Genomic DNA, 11,331 nt, shown 5'->3' with positions numbered 1-11,331 from the left:
AAATATTTTATGCAGGTCTGGATAAAATATTTATGAAACTTGACATTCTGTATAAAATAGATGTGAAAGTAGACAAATATTTGTCATGGTTATTTTATGCGAACTTACTTATTTCAGTAAATTTTTGCATAAGAATAGCAAATATTTGCAAGGATGAAGAAGTCTGCATGAAATAATTATAAAAGTTGATAAATTATGCAGATTTCCACATTTCAGTAAATATTATATAAATTTAATGGCATTCATTTATTGAAAATAAACCTGCTTATACATTCATTCATTCATGTTCGCACATATATTTATGCATACATGTGTGTGCATGTATAAACCATAAAAACTTAATCTATATAATACAAACAATAACAAAAGAACAACAACAATGTTCACATATCATATGTGTGTGTGCATTTACATCCCTAATGTTTGAAGTTTATAATACAAATTTATAATAAACCCATAATTCTCTATAGCTTAGCTATCGAGACATCAACATCTGGTACCTCACTGACCGATGTTTCCTCAACCTTCACCTTTTCATTATCCTTTGTACCCTTGGAAGCCTTTTTCTTCATGTGCTTATAGAAGTTGAGCATATGATTCCTTATATTTGTGACATCTTACTAAAAAACGATTATTAGCAAACAACTAACCACTGCAAACATCCCAAAAAACTAAAGAAATGACATATAAATACATACCTGCATGAAGTTCAATCTTCAATTTTTTCCCAAATATTGCATATACATTATGACAAATATACCACAATCATGCTTGTAACAATCATATACCAAGTCAAGAATATGTACATGTATAAATTGAGTTAACAAATAAATGCAAAGTAATTACTCATTCTCTTGTTGAGGATTTTCCTTCATGGTCTGCATCATCCAATCTTTTTAACAGTCGAACCCAAATTGTGTTAAAAAAACAAACCTAGAAGATATATGTAAGAAAACGAGATAACAAACATTCACAACAAAGTCAGTATATTATTGAATAAGTTATGTTATCGTACTATTTGTTTGAGGTTTTTATCTGCTAAATATGTGTTTTGCGTGGAATTGTGTAGCTTGAAGTTATTTTTCTTCATGTCCATTTTTCAAAAAATGTAGTACCCATTGCATCAGTTGAAAGGAATTAAGAGTTGTAATATAAATCTAGTTTAAGGTCATTATGCACGTAAAAATTTAAGTTTTGTAAGTATGCAAAGTTTTGAAAGTAATACCTTGTTAGCTTCAAGGAAATGATACGGCAAGTCCTTGCTCTCCAAACAATTAGTTGGCCAATTTTGCTAGCCTTTAGTTATGATCATTTGTTGTGAACAAACAAGGTTTACCAATAGTTTTTATTAATCAGTAGAAAAATAATATAAACATCGCTTTTCAGACTCACAGAGAAATACGAGGTAAGGTAAAGGGTCTTCGACAAGTTGTTTCTTTTCCTTACCTGGTTGTGGCGTGCTTGGAGTCTATCTATGAATCTTGTTAAATGATACATAGTATAAATCCACTGTGGTGCTATAACATCCTTCAAAAATCTAACTTTTTAAAAAAAAATTCAAAACCCAAAACTTTAAGAAAAATTAAAAAAATTTCATTTGTTACAAAGTTTTACATGACTTTCGAGAGTAATGTGTCAATGATTTCATCTACGACCACATCTCAACCATTCTAAATACTGGACGGCTTGCCTGAGCACAAGCACAAGCGTATATTAGCCTTTCAATATCAGATACAGTACAAAATGAGCCTTAGACACAACTCGGTTGAGGTAATAACTTTATGGACTATCACACATAAAAATGCAGAAAGCAAATTTTATTTAAGGGTTAAGACAATTGAGGAGTTACATAAAAGTTTGAGATTTGTAATTATATGCACAATTATTGCGTAAAAGAAATAACAACAATAATAAGGAAATCTCATTCCAAAATATTTACAAGTCTTAAAAGAGTACTAATCCAGAACAATAATGCACAATGTTTTACGACCCTTAAAAATGTAAAGAAAGTCTGGATCCTCCAGAGATCATACTGTGTAAGAGAGTCCCCTCGAGTGTGCAGCAGCTTGACCTTCGCCTAATCCTCCAGGATGATATTTATAATATTGTAGGATATTAACCACATACTCGTAGGAAACCCAAAACCAAACTTGAAGAATACAAATCAAGTTTATAATGGTACAACAAAGTGTGATTCTCATCATTTATAAAATGATGGTTCAAGGAAATCACATCAATAATTATTCACATAGCATTTATTCATTCATTCATATCCATGACATCCATTCATTCATAAAAATGAATAATAATTAAGCAATTCACATATAATTACATAATAAAATTAGGTCAAATCTCATTTGACCATGTCTAGCATGAAACACATGCACATGCTTTTCAAACAAGCCAAGACATCAGAGTCTCTCTCGAAGTCTTATTCCATTATTTCAGCGTACTTGATATGCACATGCTTTTCAAGAAAATTAGGCATACCATTCTACGAAAAATGTAAGCATTCATATTTTTTTTCAAAAAGAGCACACACATGTCCATCTCATGACTATGATATGCATTCTTATATTGATCAAATCATCAGGTCTGTTCTAAGGGCATTTAATGCACTTTTGTATTTAAATCAAATGAGGAATAGGCCATTTTTCTTGACCTTTAATGTGTGTCTCACACACACATACACCTCATGTATAACAATCAAGTTCGTGACTTGAAATCAACAAGTCAATCACATGACCCTATACATGTCTTTTTCATTCACATGTAAAATTCATATGTAATAACATATGTAAACATTAACAACTCTATATTTTTACATCTATATATTTATACACATGATAGTAGTGATTCTATAAATCTAATGCATTATTTTTCTTGATTATTCAGACCCATATGGTACAAAAGAGGGTATAATCACCCGGAAACAATCATAGGAGTATTTATTATTCTATGTATTTTATTTTTCCACCTATGGCGTAACTGGTTTTATCACAGGAGGTCAATCCTGCAATATAGCGATTGTGAGTCTTTGTACCGGCTTATACCCGCATATGCCACCTAAGATAAAAACAAAAGGGAATGTCTTCCCTTACTCTACGAAGTTTTTGACCCAACCCTGTGGATCCTCTCAGTAGGTCTGTCCCCTTAACCTTCGTGGGGTAGAGACAAGGCACATGTAGTCCTCCAACTCTCAAAATACCCCATGAGGTTTGTGTCATCTTTTTCTTTCCAAGGAATACATGAGATCGAGACAGACCTAGCCATCTCATTGAGATTAGGATAGATCCAACCATCTCTGGGAGTTCGGCTTTATTGATGTCTCAATTAGACTCGTGGCTCCATGATTATCTTTATTATTAAGTCATAGGTCACATTTCAGTGTTATTATATCAGAAGATAACCTTCTGATGCTCTCATGTATGATTTAGTAGTTCATGCCCTCATGCATGACTAAACAGTTCATGCCCATATGCATCACTCATATAAATATGTTTTGATGCATGGTACATGTCATAAGCCATTCATGCCCCTATGCATAAATTATTCAATTCAAACCCATATGCATAATACATTCAAAGCATACATGACACACTTCACATGAAACATTTGCACAAACATTCAATTTATCCATACAATCATATCAATTACGCAACATTCAATTTAATCATGCATATGCACACATGTACCTATAAAAGCACTTCATATTACGATATCTAAATTCATGTTAAACATAATCTCCTAAACTACAATAAAAGAATACTTATATTTACATACATTCAAATCATGCTTAGCATGATCTCTTGTATGATGCTTTTGCATCCATTTCACCTACCATGGGTATTTACTCGATTTGCATATTGTATTGTATTTTTATGCGCTTTGGCTTTTTAGCCACATGCCATATATAGCATTAAGTATCAATATTTGTGATACCTATATGCCAAATTGCATATATGAATGGTACATACACTCAAGCATCTATAAAACTCTAAACTAAATTTATACGTGCTTCTAAGCACATTCAATATGCAAACATAAATAATGCATGAGTACATGCAAAAATTGCATTAATGATATACATGTTAACATGGTTAACTATGCACATTTGTGTTCGCTCACATGCATTTTTATGATGCTTTCACACAAATTCAATAACCATGATATAATTATGAAAAAAACTCTTTAAAACATAGTTTTAAATACACATGCTTCATATTTGAAAACTACTTTGAGATCCCATTCAAAAATGCTTTTAAAATAGGAAACTTTGCTCACTTACACATTTTACCGAACACTTAGTGTGCAACACAATTCATAATGCATAACTGAATTTTCAAGAATTATAAACATGCTATACATAATTAAATCAACTAATTTAAACATGCTAATTACATTCAATAATTAAATAATAGTATAATTCACTAATTAGGCATCTCAAAAACCTAATTCGCTAACATGGTACTTACACTACATGCTTAGGCTAACATGACACAAAACACACTAGATTGTGACCAAAAAACTTAATTAAGCATTCAACAAGATTATTTTAGGGATCCTACCTTTGTAAATATGTAATATATATATGGTGAAACCCGAAAATCTGAAGGGTTTAGCAAACTCTGCACCAAATTGCCTCTTTGGCAATTCACTGAACACTTGGTGTGTACATGCAATACCAAGTAAAAGACATCAAAATGGTTCAGCTAGGGCACTTCTCCACTGTCAGAGAATGCTATAATGCTTTACAAACAATGAAGAAGTGTCAGAATGTTTTTCCACACAAAAACCAATACAAAACAAAAAACAGGTAAATTGATTTCACAAGAATCGAGATAAACAATACCCAAAATGACAAGCTTGGATAGAGCTATTATGTTGGGCATCTCCACTGTTCTACACACAGTCCAAGATGCTTCCATTATGGTGGCATGAATCCTGAGGCACCGAATATCAAGGGAAAACTTATTTTCCTTGGGAAGTCAAACCGAAGAAGATGGAAATCAAAGAAGATAAGGCAGGTAAAATCAATGCTTCTACTATTGATAGAGGTGGAATCAACTTCAGGGTATGACTCCCAAGGTTGGGAATTGGGCACACAAAAATGAGCAAACCTTATTTATGGTAAATCATCTAGAAAAACCTCAAATCAAAAGGAAATTTAGGGTATAAGATGAAAATAACAAAGAGAACATACCTCTACATGCCAATGTGTGTGGAAATGGCCTATATCTGCTAGGACATGATTCCCAAAGCAAGGGAAATACACAAAAACCAACAAAAAACCTAATTAAACAATCAACTAGAATAAAACACCAAAAATCAAAATGAATTTAAAGAAAAAGATGATGGAAAAGAGAAAACTCACCTAATCATGCCAATAGTTATGTGAGAGGGTACAAAATGGTTGAGACATAGTTCCCCATGATGAAAACGGTGCAAAACCCAAGAAAACTCTAATTTAGGGGGAAATGGCTAGGGTTTATCCCAAAAATGATGAGAAGAAGATAAGCAAAATGAGAAGATGGAGAGGAATACACCTTCACACAGCTGCCTACCTTGTTGGCTTCAATCCCAATCAAGAATTGCTGACACAAATCCCTAGGCAAGGTCGGCTAGGGGGGAGATAGAAGAACATGGTTTTTTTTTTCTAACACCCAAAATGAGAAAGAAGGGAGATGAGGGTGTGTCGATCTCTATGTGGATGAAAAGAAGAGAATGAAGGTGGGTCGGTGCCCTAGTGGGCCCCACGTGACTCCCCTCTAGGCCCCAATACCAAACAGATTCTATTTGGATCTGTTTTAGATCCAAATAGCCTAGAAACCCTAATTCGCTTTCTAAAATATACAAAACCCTTAAAATATTTAATACCATGTAATATATATATGTATTCTATTTCATATTTCAAAATAAAATATTTAAAAAAATAGTTATAAGACCTTTTTATTTATTCTAAAATTCATAAAGCCCTAATTTAGATCCAAACCCATATGAAATTCAGGTCCATACTAAAATCCATCATTTTTTCCAAAGTAGATTTTTACATCTTAATTATACAAAATAACTATATTAATTCTAATTAGTTCATGGTTTTGGTACTTTCAAAAATAATAATTTATTCAATTAATATATTCTTGATAAATTGTTTATGACCAAAATACCCTTTAATAAAATTTCTTCCTAAAACCACCAAAATGCATTTAGTTAAGTTCAAAATACTTTGAAAATGCCTAGATGAGTCATAAATCACTAAAATAAATAGTTTTAATGATAAATTTAATATTTTAAATAGTAATTTATCTGAAATAATTTTAAAAATGTCAATTTTGTCCTTTTGAGCTAGAAATGAGTGAATGAACACTAAAATTACTCAAAAATAAAATTTAAAAGTTAGAAACACATTTCTAATCTTGAAGACAAAAATGATTTCTATATTTATTTATAATATTCAAAGTTTACAGGTTTTACATCCTACCCTCTTTAAAATAAAATCGATAGTGATCTCTTCTCATTTTGACTGTGGAATCTCAATAGGCAGTGATCAGACTTTTGTAATCAAAATTTTAAAACATATTTTTCATTAAAATACTTTGGAAAATCGCCAATCAAGTAATAAAACCAACTTTTCACTTTCGTGGTGAGTACGGATTGATCCACAGGGAATGGGATATACTCAATTTAAATCTAATATTTTTGCACTTTATTGATATTAAACTTGTTTAATTATAATCAATAATACAATTAAAACAAATTGATCAAGTACGAAAGCAACACTACAAAGTGACTCAAAGCTTTAACAAAATGCTCTAACCTGCAGCTTTGTATCACCTACAAAACACAAAAACCAAGTTAGTACGTATCATAAAGAAAATTAAGAAAACTACGTCTATACTAATGTTAAAATTAACTATTTAAGCAAAACTATGCTTAAAAAGAAAAGAACAATGACTAGTTATATTAAACCAAACTAAACTAAGCTAAAAATAACTTTGTACTTATACTAAGACTCTGCTAATACACTTAAAAATGAAAATATAAAACTTACATAAAATCGGAAATAACAGTTATATCCCCGCGCAACACTAAACCCTAATTCCTAATAGACTTTCAAAAACTGAACAATAGACGGCCCAAACGGAGTCCGATCGGAGTGATTCTTGTTTTATTGGATTCTTGCCTTAATCAGAAATTCAGCAGAACTTTTGGATTGCAAAAATACTTCCAAAAAACTCCAGATATAGATGACACAAGTTCAGTGAAAATTCTGTAACAAGTCTATAAAAAAAAATGGATTTCGCAAGGGATAAAATAACAAAAAAACTAAACCTAAAAATGATAATTATACCACTAACATCTCATATACAAATTACTATTCTAATTATACTGTTGAACTACAGAAAACAACAAACTACAATATTGATTTTCCTCCTAAAAACTGACAACACTGGCTAGATACAAGGCTCTAGCCGGTTTTGGCGTGTAAGGCTAGAACTATTGCGATGAAGCTATAAAACATAAACGAAAATTATTTTAACCTAACTATGTTGTATATCAGACTAAATACTAACTAAATAACACTTAAAACATGCTGGAACCTATAAACTAACAACATCGACACAAATCTAATCTACTACGCAGTACAAAAATCGACTAGAATTGAAATGTATCAAAGCAATGCTAATACAAGAACTAAACTAACACACACGCAAAATTCAACAAAATAACACTACTCTAATCTAATCTAGCTCACCAAACAGCAGATAAACTGACATGATTCATTACTAAAACCACAAACAACCAACTATATACTATTTGAAACCCGCCTAAATCGAGTAGAAGAGTGCTATTTGATTTTTTGGCGTAGAGACTATCAAACACATCAAACGCAAATTAAATCAATCCAACAACTAATACTGAAGGAAACTACTCTAAACAACAGCAAGAAAAACTATGTTAACATGTGCAACAACTATCAAATTGACAGTGCACACGCTCACTTGACAAACACCTAAATCGGGCAGAAGAACCCTACCTGATTTTTGGCATTTGGGCGAGAATGCATAGGTGACTAACAATCTAATTAAAACCCAGAATAGATACAGAAATTTAACCTACTTCTAAATGCTCAGAACTATACTAAGTTACGTAAAATAAGTAAAATGAATGCCTAGTACTAATTGAACCACCACCAGCTAGAAGAAGTCAAGCCGGTTTTGGTGTAAAATGGAAATCGATTATACTAATATGCAAATCAACCAAAATAGCAAAAGACTCAACCTACACTCGATATTAGGGTGCTGGTTTAAGCGCACACACACTTACACTAAGGTTGGAACTGACTCAGAACACGCACACAATGAAAAATAAAGCAATCATGCGAATCAGTTTTGGCTAAAAGAGAAGGGAAAAGAAGACAAACCATGTATAGGTTGACCGATGATTGGAGGGGTAGATGGTGAGCAGATTAATCCAATGAAAATGCGCCTAAACATCCTCAATGATGCTGCATTGCTGCGTCAAGATACTGCACTTGGCCGCTGTAGCATGGTGGAGAGGGCACCAAATAACGGATTGTGAACCGATTCGCTCGGGTGGAGAAGAAGACTGGGGAGGTAGAGCATGTTGATCTTGGATGGAGTAGACGACACTCTAGCCAAGAATGGTGCCTTCCATGGGATGCTACATTTGCAAACACAACTAAGGTTGATCAGAAATCAGCAAGGAGGAGAAGAGAATGGAAGAAGAAGAAGACGAATGGGGAAGAGAAAAGGGTGACAAAATGAAAAAGCAAGAAAACCCAAGAAAAACCAAGAGAAAGAAGAAGATGGAATGAGGTGGCTGAAGAGGGAGGCATGGAGGAGTGAGACTCAGATAGAATGGGTGCAAATCCCTAGGCAAAAATGATTGCCTAGGGTTTGGTGCTGAAATTTATAGCCAAGTCCACTTTTTGGAATTTCCGAAAAGAGGATTAAAATCAAAAGAATGGCTAGGTGCCTTTTCTTAGGGGGATTTTTGCAAATATTTTCCGAAATGGGGTTGGATTCGACGTGGGCTGGATTTTGATATGTTTTGTACTGATCCAAGACCCATAATGGCCATTTGAATCGGATCTTGACTCGATTTGCCTCGAAGTTCGAACCTGTGCACTAAAAATACAATAATTTTCTTAATTTAACTCTGATTCGAGCAAAATTCAAATTGTAGCTCATTCATGTTCAAATGCATCTAAATGTGGGTTTTAAACTTATAATTTATGCTTTAATGCATACATAATGTGCTATATTAATGCATAATTCATGCATCATGAAATACCCTCATGCTAGAATGAAGGCTAGTCCCTAGCAATTTACACTACCCCGACTATAAGAATACGAACTAGCCAAATAAATTACAAATTTTTATTGAACTAACTCACTTTCATAGGAATCATGACTGCATTTAATTCATGCAACAAGCCATTTTTAAACCCTAGGATTACCCTAGTGGACAAGCAAGGTCTCGTGAGGGTTTGCAGCGATGCTACCCACAAACATCAATGTCATGCAGAAATTCAAATTCTTTCTCAAAAATGTTAGGCAATTTAAGAAATTAATTTTAGCAAATATTTCATGTAATTTTTATTCTCAGAGCACATTTAGAGATTTTGTGCCTCCACGATAAAAACTTTCCTTTCACTTTTCTAAAAATTGCATTTATCTATGATTTTTTTTCTCAGAAAATTATGTATTATCATGTTATTGTTTATTTTTCATCACTTGTATGTTTTCTGCACAGTTTTTCATACTACCTCTAAGCAATGAATTTTTCATTAAGCTTTCATTGTTTTTCTTTTTTGGATTTTCAATATTTCAATTCTTTTCTTTTCTTTCAACTCTATGGCTTGCGTGTGGTCTGCTTTTATGCCTTGTGCAATGCCAATATCTTTTTATACTTTTTTACTATATGCCAAGGATATTGACTAGGACATAAAAGTGACTTCCTTCATTTACCTTTTCGACATGAGACTCAAACGCTTCAACTCGTGCTTGTTCTCAGCTATTAAGGATCACGAAGATTTTTACTCTCCTTTTTGATATGAAGTTCAAATGCTTTAACTTGCATCTGAACCCAACTACTAAAGATTGTGAAATATATCCAAACAACCTAACATATTCCCTTTTACTTTTAAGCTCAAACTTTTTCTTTCTATTTTTTATTTACTTAGTAGTTTATCGCAATTGTGCATACTTATACTTTGTGATTCAAAATTAGCTTTTCATATTCAAATACAGACTTTTCTTTGAACTTCACATAAATAATCACTCTTTTTAGCTTTGTTCAGAATTTTTTTTCCTCATGCGGCTTTTAAAAATTTCTAAAATGTCCGATTGTGTCAAAAACATTCATATATACTGAAAAAAAGTTTTCTTAAACGCCTAATTTTGTGAGTTTTAGCTATCTAAACATGATAAGATAAAACAAATAGTGTGTATCTACTAAAACCACCCCCCATGCTTGAATGGCACTGTCCCTAGTAGCATGCAAAGATGTGAAAAATGCAATATAGATGCACACTAAAGAAGATAACATAAATACAGGAGAAAGGATAGATACAACCATATATGCGCAGGGCCTCTAGAATTGATGATTGACTTGATTTTGCTCCACCACTAAGCATTTGCAAATGACTAGTTTTTAGCTGGCCTCACCAATTATCTGCTCCTAAAGTCGTGTCCTGTGTCTGGTAACCTGTACTCAACACTGATCGTCAGATAAGAAGCCTGCATGACACCTAGCAAATGTAAGTATAATATCAAATAACTAATAAAAACTGTTGAAACTGAAAATTCTAATCCTACTATATACATACAGTACATCATTCTGCTCAGGCCCTATTCCTTTGCGAGATCCTAGACCTCGCACTCACCAACCTGTAAGGCATCTGAAATGTAGAGCTTCAGTCTTTGCCCATTCACCTTAAATGTGCCTTTGGTACATGGGTCAAATAAAGTCACTGCCCAATGCAAAAATACTTCTTTCACAATGTAAGGTCCATCCCATCGTGACCTCAATTTTCCTAGGAATAGTTGCAGAGAAGAATTAAATAGCCACACCTTCTGCCCAAGCTCAAACACTTTTCTGACAATGTGCTTATCATGAAAAGCCTTAGTGTGAGCTTTATAAAGTTTGGCATTCTCATACGCATCATTCCTGAGCTCTTCTAGCTCAGTGAGCTGTAAAGAGCGCTCTCTGTCAGCCTGGGTCATATCAAAGTTAAACTTTTTAATTGCCCAATAAGCCCTATTTTCCAACTCGACAGGGAGGTGGCATGCTTTCCCAAATACT

This window comes from Nuphar pumila, chromosome 14, assembly GCF_984573655.1.
Source record: "Nuphar pumila chromosome 14, dmNupPumi1.hap1.1, whole genome shotgun sequence".
Lineage (NCBI taxonomy): Eukaryota > Viridiplantae > Streptophyta > Magnoliopsida > Nymphaeales > Nymphaeaceae > Nuphar > Nuphar pumila.
Note: the sequence above shows the minus strand (reverse complement) of the source record.